Genomic DNA, 16,246 nt, shown 5'->3' with positions numbered 1-16,246 from the left:
CTCCTTTCCTTTCGATGCTGACGTTTCAGGTTCTTTGTTGGCAAATTAACTCCAAGCTTCAAATCCTTAGTTTTCTCTTTTATTTTTCTTTCCCTTTTTCTTTCTCTTTTTCTCCCATGCTTCCGTTTTCAATTCTGTTTCTATTCCCTTTTGTTTCTTTATTTCTCTTTTATATTTATTTGTTTTACTTATTTAATTAGCATATATTATAATATATTTATTTTAAATATCTATTTTAACATCATTTACATATTTTACAATTGTAACACATATTTAATTCTACATTTGTACCAATAATTTTATTACATTTGTCATATTTAATTTGTTTCTTAAAAAAATCTCATAATTTAATAATTTAATTATTTAATTAAAAATATCTTTTACTTAAATTATAAGTAATTAAGTATTTAAATTACAAATGTACCAATATAATTTTTACACATGTATATTTTATTACCATACAATTATCTACTATTTAATTTATTTAATAATAATGCTAATAATAATAATCTAATATAAAACCATAATGTTAATTAATAATTATAATAATTTAATATAAAACCATAATAATAATCATTATAATATATAAAACCTAAAAAAAATCTTTGATTTTATTTCACCAATATGGCGCCTCATTTGTAGTCAATGGCTTAATTGCCATTTTAATCATTTTATTTTCTATTGCTTTATAATTAAACTTTTACCCTTTATTCAATTTAATCCTTTTTATTACTTACTCTAAATTAAGCTAAATTCACCTAATTAGATCCTAATTAGACACACCACTAGGCTCATAAATATTTTTAATAATTATTTTCGAACTTATTTCACTAAGACGGAGGCCCTATAACTTACTTTTTCGGTGCCCGTGAATTTCGGGTTATTACACTAAGTGCCTTTATCATCTCGACATATCAAATCAAATGGTGTGGTCTTGACATGCATAATCAAGCAAGTTCTAGAATAACAAATCAATACTGACGCACTCATAATAAAAGTGAGCATGAAAGAAATAAAATATGCTCTAAAGGCTCATGTTCTCACAAAAATTATGGCTTTTTGATGTTTAAACTTGAGAATTTCAACTCAAGATAATACCTAAACTTAGGGAAATAACCTAAAAGTTTTTAATTCTTTAAAAATCAACTTATCATGCTTGATTCCCTAATGTCTTAAAGTTTAAACAGTCAATGCATAAATGCCTATGTTTTTAATTCAAGACATATCAATAAAAATCATAAATTAATTAAAATTCATTCTAATAGTGATATGAGTGATTCATGTGAGAATAAGACAAAATTCAGGGATTTCTGATGATGATATAAAAGACCCCCCACACTTAAGATGTACATTGCCCTCAATGTACAAAGATAGATATATTGAAAAATACAGATATATAATCATAAGATAGGGAGAGAGGTGAAACTTCCTGAATGATGAAGGAACTCATTGAATTGGAGTTATGGAGAATAATTGGCCAAGGCAATGATGAGAGTGGAGGAGGATACTCCGGTGGTGGTAGAGGTTCATTAGTCCATAAGTCCTTTGCTAGTGGAGTTTTTAGTTCCTATTTGAGGATGAGCTTTGGAGCTTTTTATAACTATGATAGAATCAGGAACTCTTTAGGAAATATAATGAAGCATAATTACTCGTAAAGAAATAGCCGAATAAAGATTATAAAATCGCAAGATAAAATAGTATTAAAAAGAAATAAAAAGTAATTTCAAAATATAAAGATAAAGATAAAAATAAAATAAAATAAATAATAGGTGTTTATAAAGAGATTGGGGCACACGGCCATGGGGCGCGCCTATGTGCCCTCATTTCAGCCCGTGCATTTCGTGTTTTTTTGAAATTGGGCGCATTGGTGTAGACGGCCATGTTGCACGGCCGTGTCAATCTTCATTCGCTTCTCCCACACCCGGGTATGTAGGCTCACGCCCGTGTTGCACGCCCGTGTTGCATCCCGTGGTATGTGCACGGCCTACGGCACGCCCGTGTGCCTGGCCACGTGTTTCTGGAAACCCTGTGTTCAGTGACTCAGTTAGTGAATTAAATGTTAAAGGCTAAAATTTAAAGAAGTTAACACTGTTAGTACTTGAGTTACCTCCCGAGAAGCACTTATTTATAGTCTAAGCTCGACTCTACCTTGTGGGTATATTTAGGTAACTTCGTGGAGCTGTAGCTCCTCTTTATCGTCTTTGAAATTCTCACCGTTATAAATTTTGAGACGATGTCCATTTACCTTATAAGTGCCTTGTGATGGATGACTTACCTCGACTGTACCATATGGGAAAATACTGAGTACCGTAAGAGGGATTGCTCTGTTAGGTTCAGAAGTGGCAATACGAGGGTCTGCTGCATCTAGTAGTACTTTGTCTCCAACCTTAAGTTGATTTGGTGCGATATTGAGCTCGTCATGGCGTGGTTTTGGTTTATCATGTGTCCTCGGTTTATATGTCCACCATTCATCTAGTTCTTCTATTTGTAGCCTACGTTCTTCATAGATAGGTCCTTTGTTGTTGCTTGAACATGGCTTGTGTAGGTTCTTCAAACTTATTTCCTACAAAGTAGGTTGCACCACATGGTCAGTTTTAGTAGAATAATTTATACAACCACCTTCAATTTTCAATGTGTTACTCGAATTACGAGCTTGAAGGGTGATTGTTTCGTTTCCCACATGAAGTGTGAGTTCACCTGTGCCAACATCAATTATTGTTCTACCAGTTGCTAAAAAGGGCCTCCCTAAAATTAAAGGAACGTTACTATCCTCCTCTATGTCTAGAATAACGAAATCAACTGGGAATATAAATTTGTCAATTTTAACGAGTACATCTTCAGTAATCCCCCTAGGAAATCTGATTGTTTTATTAGCTAATTGAATACTCATCCTAGTTTGGTTGGGTTTTACAAGACCTAGTTGCTTAAACATTTTGTAAGGCATGACATTGATACTAGCCCCTGAATCAGACAAAGCATTATTAACATCTAGGCTACCAATTAGATAGGGAATCGTAAAACTCTCTGGATCATTTAATTTGTTAGCCAGCTTATTCTGTAGTATGGCTGAGCAAACCGCATTTAGCTCTACATGCGACGCTTCATCCAACTTCCGCTGATTTGTTAAAATCTCTTTTAAGAATTTGATTGCGTTTGGCATCTACGAAAGAGCTTAAATAAACAGTAAGTTAATATGTAACTTCTTTAATAATTTAAGGAATTTACAGAATTGTTCTTCTGTGCGGTCTTTCCTTGTCGCGTTTGGGTATGGCACATGAGGTTTGTATTCTTTACTTACGGTTTCTGGTCATTATGGTCCACCTCACCCTTACCGTTACTTACCACAGTTTCTTGCCTCGGTTCTGGTTTAGGTGCAACTAGCCCTTCCTCATCTAGAATGGTAACTGCATTGATTTGCTCTCTTGGGTTAGATTCAGTGTTACTCGGCAGGCTACCTTGTGGTCGTTCAGATATTAATTTAGCAAGCTGACCTATATGAGTTTCGAGCCCTTAGAAGGATGCTTGTTGATTTTTAAGTGCTGGCTCGGTATTCTGAAAATGAGTTTCTGACACCGAGATGAATTTTGTTAGCATCTCTTCAAGGTTCAGTTTTTTCTCTTGTTGGTAAGGTGGTTGTTGGAAGCCTGGAGGTGGTGGTGGTTTCTGATTCCCTTGGCCTCCCCATGAGAAATTTGGGTGGTTCCTCTAACCTGCATTGTAATTATTACTATAAGGATTATTTTGAGATCGAGGATTATTACCCATGTAATTTAACTACTCGTTCTCCATGTTGTGGCCATAGGGTGGGTATTCTAAATTGCTTGATCCACCTCAACTTACTTCGCACTGCATTATTGGGTGTACCTGTGAAGAACAAGAAAACCGTCAATTTTTCAGTTTAAAAGTTCTACCTGATTAGAGAGCATGGTGACCGAATCGACATTAAAAACGCCGGCTGTTTTCATTGGTTTTGTCCTCATGACTTGCCACTGATAATTATTCAGTGACATCTCTTTTATAAATTCATAAGCATCCTCAGGTGTCTTATTATTGATCGTCCCACCAGCAGCTGCGCCAATCATCTGTCTAGTCGAAGGATTTAGGCCGTTGTGGAATGTTTGAACCTGTAGCCAGAGTGGTGAGGGCACCTTCTCAAAAGGTCCTTGTATCTCTCCCATGCATCATAGAGTGTTTCTAAATCCATCTGCACAAAATAAGAGATATCATTAAGTAATTTGGCTGCTTTAGCCAACAGAAAATATTTTAATAAAAACTTTTCGGTCATTTGTTCCCAGGTAGTGATTGACCCTCATGGTAACGAGTTTAACCACAGTTTAGCTTTGTTCCTCAATGAAAAAGGAAATAACCGAAGGCGAATGGCATCATCAGAAACGCCATTGATTTTAAAAGTGTCACAAAATTCTAAGAAATTTGCCAAATGAGCATTTGGGTCATCGTCCTACAAGCCATCAAACTGAACAAACTGCTGGATTATTTGAATGGTGTTAGGTTTCAGTTCAAAATTATTTGCAGCAACAGTAGGCCTAACTATGCTCTATTCAGTTCCTGTTAAAGAAGGTTTAGTATAATCATACATAGTACGTGGAGTAGGATTCTGATTAGCAGCAATCGCAGGAGGTAGCAGATTTTCCTGGTTGTCGGCCATCTCCTCGGTTGTGGTGTGAATATCATCCTCTTGCTCTTCCTCTGTGTATCTTAAGCTTCACCTTATTTCTCTTCAGTTTTTGCGAACTGTACGGTTGATTTCACCGTAAAAAAGTAGTGGTCCTGACGGGCTTCTGGTCATAAACTAGAAAAACCTATCAGAAGAAAATAAATGAAGAATTAGAAAATAAAATAAAAAATAAAAATTTAAATTGCAATAAAAGTAAAATGGCTAAAGTAATAAAAATCGAGTGTTCCTAATATCTTAGTTCCCTGGAAACGGTGCCAAAAACTTTGTACGTAATATTCATGGAAGGTTTTAAAAATTTATAACTAATCGTTCTTGGAACTAACTATTATCACGATGAAGGCAAGTGTACCTATCGAACAGTAGTATAGCTTTAGCAAGACTGGATTGTCGAACCCAAAGGAACCAAGAGTACTAGTAATTACTTTCTTTTTATTATCTAACCTAAAAATTAAGGGATTTGTTTATCTAGACTAATTAACTAAACTAAGGGTGCACAGAAAAGTGGGAAAAAGCTTTTGGAAAAACTCGATTGATTAAGACAATACCCAAGGAAAAATCCACCTAGACTTCACTTGTTATTTGACTCTGAATAAGACGATCTATTCATTTGACTTGATCGGTAGAAATCCCTAAGTTATATTATTATCTCTCTCGAGACTAATAACATCCAACCCTAGGTTGATTAATTGAAATCTCTTTCTAACTAACGCTCTAGTGTTGCATTAACTCGATCTATGGAATCCCTTATTAGGTTTCACCCTAATCTGGCAAAATCTTGTCAACCTATCTCTAGGCATGCAATCAACTCCGCTTAATTATGAAAAATTTACTCTTAGACAGGGTCTATTCCTCCTCTGAATAAGAGCATTAACTTGAATCAGTATCCTGGAATATTAAAACAAGAATTAAGAACACATAATTAAGAACAAGTCAAATATTTATCATACAATTCAGATAATAATAACAAGATCCGTCTTAGGTTTCATTCCCGTTAGATATTTAGGGGGTTTAGTTCATAATTATAAAAGAAAACATCTCAAAAGAATAATGAATACAAAACATAAAGAAAAACCCAAAACCCTTGAATAGAAATTGACGGGAGATCTTCAGTCTTGACGATGAATCCGACTTCTGAGATAGACCAATCAGCTTCCCTTGAGTAATTCCTTGCGTCCTACTCTGCGTGTGTCTTCTAAGTGCCTCCTCAGGTGTTTAAATACTCTTTAGAATGCCTAGGAGCCCTCAAAAGTGGCCTTTTTCGAATAGGACTATACTTGGGCTCGGCAGGGGCATGCCCGTGTGACACGCCTGTGTGCGATTACTCCAGACTATGGTCAAGGCTGTTGAACAGGCACGGGCGTGTAGTCTACCCGTGTAATTCGTGCTTCGATCTTTCCAAATGGACACGGCCGTGTGACACGCCCGTGCGAGGAAGTCTAGGCCGTGTTGATTTCCTATGTAGGTCCATTTTCTCTGTTTTTGGCCCGTTTCTCGCTCTTTTTACTCTCATATGCTCACCTAAGTATAAAACATGAAATTAAAGAATTAGGAGCATCGAATTCACCAAATCTAAGGAGAACCCATCCATAAATGCGATAAGCATGGGATAAAAATATGTATAAATTATGGTTTATCAGTGCCCTACACGGTCTCGCACACATGTGTGGGAGATGCGAAGAAGATCACGCACGGCCATGTGTGCCACATGGCTTAGACACACAAGCATGTTTGAGGCTGTGTGAAGACTGGGTTCCAATTTTTAAACACATACGGGTTGAGGGAGTCGCACACGGGCATGTGATACGGCTGTATGGCCCAACACGAGCTTTTACACGACCATGTTACCAATTTAACCCAAAACCCTAATTTTCCCTTTTCATTTTGTTTTATCTTTTTTCCTTCCCTTCTTTTTTCCCACATTGTCGATCTGCCCAAGTCGACCCCCTTTTCTTGCTGCTATCATTGCACCCCCACGAGCTCTCCCTCTTTTCCCTCCCTTTATAACAACTCGATTTTGGACTTAGTCGAAACAGTGGTTTTGAGACCACAAATCTGAAGTCAGAGAAATTATTGAATTATTATTTTGATGTTATAGCATAATTATGTCAGTGCATGAAAATTTTGGTGAAGTAATTTTAGCGTTTGTGAGCTTAATTACGAAAAATGACTAAATCGATAAAGGGAAAAAGTTGTGATTTGCTAACAAATAATGTTAAATGGCCATGGATTATAAATTAGGGGTATTTAAAGTGCAAATAGACCATAGGATGGTGCTTGACCAACCATGAGACAAGGAAATTAAAGTAGTCAAATGTTAGGTGAAGTTTGGTGACTTATTTGGACATAAAGAAAATAAAAGAAAAGAAAGATGATATCATCCCTTTTTCATCTTCTTCTCCACCGAAAAACACTAGCAAAATAGAGGTTTGAAAGCTTAAAAATTTCAGCAGCTTGTAACCGTCACAAATCAAGAAATACAAAATCCGAACCTAGATTGAGGGAAGGCCAAGCAAGTAGATTAAATCGTCTAGTCGCCTACATTTTGTAATCCGAGGTAAGTTGTACTTTAATAGTGCAACTATATTGCTATGATGTATGATTGAATTGATATTGCATGAATTGTTGGATTGTGATTATGAGAATGCATGTCGAGAAATTAATGTAGTAAAGACTTTCGATTGAACATTTGTAATAGACTTGGATATTCGTACCATGACATTGAGTGGTATGTGAGCCAGTGTAAAACATGGCCATGGATTATAAAGTAGGGGTATTTAAAGTGAAAATAGACCCTAGGATGGTGCTTGGCGGGCCATGAGACAAGGAAATTAAAATAGTCAAATGTTAGGTGAAGTTTGGTGACTTATTTGGCCAAAAAGAAAATAAAAGAAAAGAAAGATGATATCATCCCTTGTTCATCTTCTTCTCCACCAAAAAACACTAGCAAAATAGAGGTTTGAAAGATTGAAAATTTCAGCAGCTTGTAACCCTCACAAATCAAGAAATACAAAATCCGAACCTAGATTGAGGGAAGGCCAAGTAAGTAGATTAAATCGTCTAGTCGCCTACATTTTGTAATCCGAGGTAAGTTGTATGTTAATAGTGCAACTATATTTCTATGATGTATGATTGAATTGATATTGCATGAATTGTTGGATTATGATTATGAGAATGCATGTCGAGAAATTAATGTAATAAAGACTTCCGGTTGAACATTTGAAATAGACTTGGATATTCGTACCATGACATTGGGTGGTATGTGAGCCAGTGTAAAACATGTCTAAGACATGCATCGGCCACATTATGAGAGCCAGTGTAAGACATGTCTGGGACATGCATCGACATTTAGACGAGAGTCAGTGTAAGATATGTCTAGGACATGCATCAACCTCGAGATATACAAGCTAGTGTAAGACCTATCTGGGACATGGCATTAACTTGTTGTGTGTTAGTGTAACACTTATCTAGGACATGGCATCGACACCAATAGATGAGAGCTAGTGTAAGACCTATCTGGGACATGGCATTGGCCTCGATATATGAAAGTCAATGTAAGACCTGTCTGGGACACGGCATCGATTTTAATGTGCTAGTTAGTGTAAGACGATGTCTGGGACATAGCGTCGGCATCTTATCCCAGGTTCAGGGTATTTTAGTATCGATAATATTCTAAATAATTCAATGAAAGATTTATGATTTGTATCAAAATGAGAAAAGTTATGACCATGTGGTGAGTGGTACAGGTACCTACTTGAAATGTATTAGATGTGGGCTCAATATATGCCATATGAATTGTATTGGATGGTGATAAGTAAGTTGTACTTATGTCTATTCATTATATTCATGGACAAGATATGAAATGTTATGAGTATATTTTTGTATGATAATTAGTTGATGTTTATTTTCATACAACTTACTAAGCTTTATGCTTACCCTTTTTCCTTTCCATTTTCTTATAGTGCCGTCAAAGTAGCCCGTGGATCATCGCATATGTCAGAGAAGCTAGCCACACTATCATCTGAAGCACTTGGTATAGTTAGTTCTTTTATTTTGATTATGGCATGTATAGGATCTTGAATTTTGAGTTTTTTTCCATTGTTAATTGGCCAAATGTGTTGGCTTAATTTAATACCTGACTCATTTTGTATAAGGTCATGAAAAATGGTCGATATTGAAAGTTATTATATGAATGCAAGAAAACCTTTTGTGAATGTGGTTGGTGTGGTTGAATAAATGAAATGTATATAAATCTTAGTTGTGGCTGCTTGGTTGAGAAATCATGTTATGTTAGATTTTGGTATGAGAAATGGTGTTAGATGGTGTTTCAGGGTGGCGAAGGGCTTGGTAAATAGCCTTATATCATCCACACGGGTAGACACACGGACGTATGTCTAGGCCGTGTATGACACACAGTCAGCCTCATGGGCGTGTTGTTCGGCCTGTGTCCCCTGCACCTCGAATTTGCAAGTCAGTATGCATGGCAGTAAACACACAGGCAGAGACACCGCTGTGTGTCTCAGCCGTGTGTAGTACACGGCCTCTAGCCACGGGTGTGTGCCTAGGCCGTGTGCCCTAAATTGTTGCTGACTTTAGAAACAGAATGTCAAGGTTTTTAGACACGGGCGTGTCATGGTCGTGTGAGGGACACGGACCATAGACACGGGCCATGGACACAAGCGTGTGTCAGGCCTTGTGAAAACCCCTTTAGGTTCAAAATTGGAATTTAATTCACACAGGCTCAGGGCACGGGCGTGTCCCCTTGTGCTTAGGCCGTGTGAACCACACAGGCCTTTAGCACAACGATGTCATAATGGCCACACGGGTGTGTTGCCCTTCCATATGGGCGTATGCCCTGCTTCAAGTGGCATTTTGCAAAGTTTTCAAAGATGTTGGGATTAATCCCGGGTTATTTCTAAAATGTGATTTGAGCCTCATAGGCCCATATTAAGAACTTTTAGATTAAAAGAGAAAAGTTTTAAGTTTGACCTAGTTTTCATAACTCGAAAATGATTGTATGCATACGGTTAAGTCAAGTAATGCCCCAGTCTCGACCTCGAACTCAGGTAAGGGGTGTTACACCTTCTCCCCTTTCCCCTCTCCCCTTTCCCCTCTTTCTTGTTCCTTCGCCACTGCGCAAACCCACCCTCGCCCCTAACCACTCCACACCCATACATCTCGCACGCCTACATACCACTTCCGACCCCCTTTCTCCCTTCAACACGCAAGCCCCTTCCCTTCCTCTTCTTCTTCCGACATGCCTCCCCAACGACCAAACCTCCTCTCCCCACCGCGTCTCCAATCACCATCACCGACCGCACTACTGTACCCTACCGTTTGCCCCTTTTCCTCTTTTCTTTTTTATTTTTATTTCATATTTTTCTTATTAATATTTTTTATTTTTATATTTTCTTTATTTTTTCTTCTTAGTTTATTATCATTAATTTTATTATTATTCTTATGATCCTTTTTATTATTTTCATTTTCATTATTATCATTGTTCGAAAAGTTTGGTTCTTGTTGATTAATTTTGATTTTCTCATTCTTGTTTTACTCTATTTATTTTTGTTATTATTATTCCTTAATCTTATTCTTGTTATAATTATAAGTCATTTTAGTATTCTTGTGGTTATGTTAGTAGTTGATTATGTTAGGGTTTTGTTTTTTATTATTATTTATTTTACTCTTTTGATTATTATTATTATTATTATTATTATTATTTCATTATTTGTCTTTTAGTTTCTCATTTAGTTTAATTTTTTTCCTTTATTATTTTTTTATAACTTCTAGTTGGAATCATAACCGCTTAAGTTCATGGTTTTTGCATGATTAGGTATTAGTACATATTCTTTTAGGAGTATATTTTCTATTTAGGAAGATTGAATTTTGATGAGAGGGTTACTAGCCGAATTTTAATTCCCACGTTGATTTGTCAACCTCTCTATTTGTTTCATTGGTGATACTTAATTTACTGTTTTTGGATTTTGGACTGTTCTACCTTCCAGGTACACCATGACGAACACATGCGAAAAATCCAAGGTCGTTGTCCCCGCTTCAAAGAAGCGGAAGACTCCAGGCGCAACCTCCTCCTCGTACGCTTCTTTCAATACTCGTATTCCATTTTTACGGTTTCCACAAGGTCCCTAGGAGGACCTATTTCAGCAGATCCGACAACAGTCGTTTGGATTAGGCCGATTTGTTGATTGGACCGCTTTAGAACAAGTCCAGTTTGCTGATCGAGTCCGCGCCATCATTGCTACGCCTTCTTAAGATCGATTCTTCTCCATCATCGAGCCCACCTACTCGAAGCTTACTCACGAGTTTTATTCAACATTCCTCTTACAGCAAGTGATGTGACACACAATGAGCCAGACACTATTACTTTTAGACTCAGTGGCACGATGCATCACATAAGCATCCCGGAGTTCGGAGCTGCATTAGAACTCAACACTGACGAGTTCATGAGTGTCGAGAGCTTTCTCACTTTATACCGGCACATCCACTACTCATGTTCTCTATGTTGGGTAGACCTTACTCTGAGTACGACACCTTATGATGCGAGTTGATCATGCTATATTCATGCCATCTTGGCTCACACTTTGACTAATCGGAGGGAGAAAACCAACATTGTCCGTACAACCGACGCTTATTTTTTATGGAGCATGCCCACAGGGCACACCTTTAATCTTACTTATTCCATCACCCTAGTTGTCCACCATTAGACAAAGCGCAGTAGGAAGGGTCCTATCTACTTAGGCCCTTACGTGACTTGCCTCACACGGCACTTTGGCATCCTCAACACACCAGAGCAGTCCTACTCCCTTGCACTAGTTGGACAGATGTCTACATAGGGATTATCCAGTATGAGTCATATGAGGATGATCGAGTGACTGCGTGGAGTGGATCCTCCTCAATACCGATTATCTCATTCTGACCTTTAAGATAAGCATGAGGACTTCACTGATGATGTCCCTTTCCTGTAATACCCCTAACCCGTATCTATCTTCGAAACAAGGTTTCGAAGCATTACCAAAACTTTCAAAACAATTTTTAAATAATTTATGTAAAACACTATTCATTAACTGAAATCATCCAAAACGTCCATTAACTAGACCCTGGAGGCCCAAAATGAGCATTAGAATCAAGTCAAGACTTAACTGAAAACTCGAAGAATTTTTTACAATTTTTCAAAAATTTCCAAGCTGCAGGGGTGACACGCCCGTGTGACCCTGGGACATGCCCATGGTGGAGGCCATGTTGGACCCCATGTAACTCTCTGACTTGTGCACACGACCATGCCACACGCCCGTGTGCTAGACCGTGTCGTTAATTAATTCAATTCGAAAATAGATGCAGGTTTCACACGCCAAGACACACGCCCGTGTTCTAGGCCGTGTAGCACACACAGCTAAGACATACGCCCGTGTCTCTGCCCGTATGCTTAATTCTAAGCATTTTGTTTCTCAAAATTAAGGTGCAAGGGACACACAGCCTAACCACATGCCCATGTTACCAGGCTATGTGTCACACACAGTCTAGACACATGCCTGTGTGTTTGCCTGTGTGGACAAAATGAAACCATTACTAGCTTCATTTCTCACCCAAAATTTCACCTAAGACCTGTTGATAAACCATAATATATATATATTTTTATCCCATGCTTGGCATATTTATGAATGATTTTTTTCCTTGGTTTCATTGAATTCGATGCTCCTAATCCTTTAAATTCATGTTTTATACTTAGGCGAGCATAGAGAAGTGAAAAGAGTAAGATACAGGCCAAAAACAAACAAAATGCGCCTAATTCAGTATTTCACATGGCCTAGACACTTCCACACGGGTAATCCACACGCCCGTTTAATACACACGGGCAGACCACATGCTCGTGTGTCATGGCTGTGTCAACTAAAAACCAACTCAGAATTACACACGGCCTGAACACCTTCACACGCGCGTGGCACACGGCCGTGTCCCTGTCGAGCCAAAGTCTAATTCTATTTGGAAAAGGCCAATTTTGGGCTATTTTGGGCATTCCAATGTCTATATAAACACCCTAGAAGAGGATCAAGGGGGACATGCAGAGGAGAAGGTAGAAAATACTCAAGGATAGCCATCGGAATTAGCTCAGAAGTAGGATCTACTTCAAGACTGAAGATCTCCATTCAATTTCCTTAAAAGTTCTTTGGTTTCTTTATGTTTTGTTGTTTTCCCAATTTTAAGATGTTTTCCATTATTATGAACTAAACTTCCTAAATACCTAAGAGAGATGAAACCTAAGACGAATCTTATTTCTATTTGAATTATATGATAAATACTTGTTCTTATTTTTAATAAATACTTGTTCTTATTCTTAATTGTAAGTTCTAATTCTTGCTTTAATATTCTAGGATAGTAATTCAGGTTTTTGATGTGCTTATTCAGTGGAGCAGAAGTCCCTGTTTAAGAGTAGATCATTCATAATTAAGCGGAGTTACATGCAATCTTAGAGATAGGACGACATAAATCTGTCGGATTAGAGTCAAATCTAATAAGGGAATCTATAGATCGAGTTAATGCGACAACAGGGGTTTTAATTAGGAAGAGATTTTGATTAATCAACCTAGAGTCAGTTGTTTTTAGTCTCGAGAGAGATAATAACATAAACTAGGGATTTCTACGAATTAAGTCAAGTGAATAAATCGTCTAATTCAGAAGTAATAAGTGAAGTCTGGGTGAATTCTTCCTTGGGTATTGTCTTCTCCGTCGGTCTTTTAAAAAGTATTTTCCAACTTTAATCTCTGTCGTAATCTTAGTTAATTAGATAATTAGTTTTAGTTCAAAAACATCCTTTAATTCTTAGGCTAGATAATAAAAAGATAGTAATTACTAGTACTTTTCGTCCTCGTGGATACGATATTCCCGATCTCACCATAACTATACTACTATTCGATAAGTGCACTTGCCTTAGTCGAAGTTTTAGTTAGTTTCATGACCATCAAGTTTTTGGCACCGTTGCTGGGGACTAAGATATTAGGAACGCTTAATTTTTATTAATTTTTCCATCTTTTATTTTTATTGCAATTTAATTTTGTTTTTGTTTTAATTATTAAATTTTCTTTTATTTACTTCTGGTAGGTTTTTATAGTTTATGACTAGAAGAAACCCGTCAGGACCTTTGCTTTTTGATAGTTAGATCGAGAGCACAGCTTGCAGAAACCGAAGAGAAATAAGACGAAGCCTACAATACATAGAGGAAGAGCGAGAGGGCGATATTCAACTACAACCGAGGAGATGGCTGATAATCAGAATAATCCGCAACCCCCTGTGGTTACTGCAAATCCAGTAAATTAGAATCCTTCTCCTCGTACTATATATGATTATGCTAAACCTACTCTAACAGGAACTGAATCGAGTATAGTTAGACCTGCTATTGCTGCAAATAATTTTGAACTGAAACCTAACACTATTCAAATGAAACAACAATTTGTTCAGTTTGATGGTTTGCAGGACGATGATCCAAACACTCATTTAGCAAATTTTCTGGAATCCTGTGACACTTTTAAGATTAATGGTGTTTCTAACGATGCCATTCGCCTTCAGTTATTTCCCTTTTCATTAAGGAATAAGGCTAAACAGTGGTTGAACTCATTACCACGAGGGTCAATCGCCACTTTGGAAAAAATGACTGAAAAATTTTTACTTAAATATTTTCTGTCGGCTAAAATGGATAAATTAAGGAATGATATCTCTTCTTTTGGGTAGATAGATCTAAAAACTCTTTATGATGCATGGGAGAGATACAAGGATTTATTGAGAAGGTGCCCTCACCATGGGTTACCTCTATGGCTGCAGGTTTAGACTTTTTACAACAATGTGAACCCCTCAACAAGACAACTAATCGATGCAGCTGCCAGTGGAACTTTAAACAACAAAACACCTGAAGAGGCTTACAAATTTATTGAAGAGATGTAACTAAATAACTATCAGTGGCAATTCATAAGAACAAAGCCGACAAAAGCAGCTGGTGTTTTCAGCCTCGACACGGTCACTATGCTATCTAACCAGATAGAACTTTTAAATAAAAAGATTGATGGTTTGTATGGTTCTACTCAGGTACATCCAGTGATGAGGTGTGATTCAAATAAAGGAGGAGTGCACAGCACAGAGTATCCATCCTTCAACCCTAGCATTAAGGAGGAACAAGTCCACTATATGGGTAATAATTCTAGACCTCAAAATAACTCGTATAGTAACACTTATAATGCAGGTTGGAGGAACCATCCCAATTTCTCATGGGGAGGCCAAGGCAATCAGAGACTACCACCCCTCCAGGTTTCCAACAACAACCTTACCGGCAAAAGAAAAAGCTGAACCTTGAGGAGATGATGACAAAGTTTATTTCAGTAACGGAGACTCGTTTTCAGAACACTGAAACTGTACTTAAAAATCAACAAGTATCAATTCAAGGGCTCAAAACGTAAATAGGACAGCTTGCTAAGTTGATCTCTGAACGACCACAAGGTGGCTTACCAAGTAACACTGAAACTAACCCAATGGAGCAACTCCATGCAATTACTGTATACGGCGATGAAGGGTTAGTTGACGATAAACCAAAACTGAGGCAAGACAGTATGGTAGATAATAGTAAGGTTGATGTAAGCAAAGAGTATAAACCTCGTGTGCCATACCCCAAAGCAACAAGGAAAGACCACACGGACGAATAATTTGGTAAATTCCTTAAATTATTAAAAAATTACATATTAACTTACCGTTTATTGAAGTTCTTTCACAGATACCAAATGCAGTGAAATTTTTAAAGGAGCTTTTGGTCAATAAACGAAAGTTAGATGATGTGTCGCATGTAGAACTAAACACAGTTTGCTCAGCCATTCTACAAAATAAGCTACCCAACAAGTTGAAGGATCCAGGGAGTTTTACAATTCCTTGCTTAATTGGTAGTTTAACTGCTAACAATGCTTTGGCTGATTTAGTGGCAAGTATTAATGTCATGCCCTATAAAATGTTTAAACAACTAGGACTTCGAAAACCCAAACAAACTAGGATGAGTATTCAATTGGCAGATAAAACAATTAGATTTCCTAGGGGTATTATTGAAGACGTGCTTGTCAAAATTGATAAATTCATATTCCCAGTTGACTTTGTTGTTCTAGATATGGACGAAGATAGTGACGTACCTTTAATTTTCGGAATGCCCTTTTTAGCAACTGCTAGAACTATCTGTAACACCCCTATAACCTGTATCCGTCGCCGGAATGGGTTATGAAGTGTTACCAACCCGCAATACCATATTTGTACGATCACATTGATATAAGAACATTAACTTTTATATGCATTCAAAAACTTTATACAAACATTCAAAAGATGCCATATTCGCATGTCCCATATACAACATCTCAAAAATACCATTCACTTAAGTCTATTCTATACATGCCATACTAGCTTCAAAACATAGTAGTACCAAAATGATAGATAGTGTGACGAGTTGCTGACGATCCCTTTCCGAGCAGGTCACTGGAGTCAACAATCTATAAAACAGAGAAGCGTAACAAACAA

At 37.3% G+C, this 16,246-nt stretch overlaps 2 non-coding genes across 2 annotated transcripts; one reads left to right on the top strand and one right to left on the bottom strand.

The window, feature by feature from the left end:
• The first annotated feature begins 4,132 nt into the window (after positions 1-4,132).
• On the top strand, positions 4,133-4,237 carry LOC128282089 (small nucleolar RNA R71). Its single transcript, XR_008272367.1, has one exon. It is a non-coding gene; the product is annotated as a small nucleolar RNA R71 (small nucleolar RNA).
• A 10,164-nt stretch (positions 4,238-14,401) lies between these two features.
• Positions 14,402-14,508, bottom strand: LOC128281812 (small nucleolar RNA R71). The gene has a single exon (XR_008272087.1). It is a non-coding gene; the product is annotated as a small nucleolar RNA R71 (small nucleolar RNA).
• Between the last annotated feature and the right edge of the window lie 1,738 nt (positions 14,509-16,246).

Source organism: Gossypium arboreum, chromosome 1, assembly GCF_025698485.1.
Source record: "Gossypium arboreum isolate Shixiya-1 chromosome 1, ASM2569848v2, whole genome shotgun sequence".
NCBI classification, from domain to species: Eukaryota; Viridiplantae; Streptophyta; class Magnoliopsida; order Malvales; family Malvaceae; genus Gossypium; species Gossypium arboreum.
Note: the sequence above shows the minus strand (reverse complement) of the source record. Positions and strands in the feature narration are given on the sequence as shown.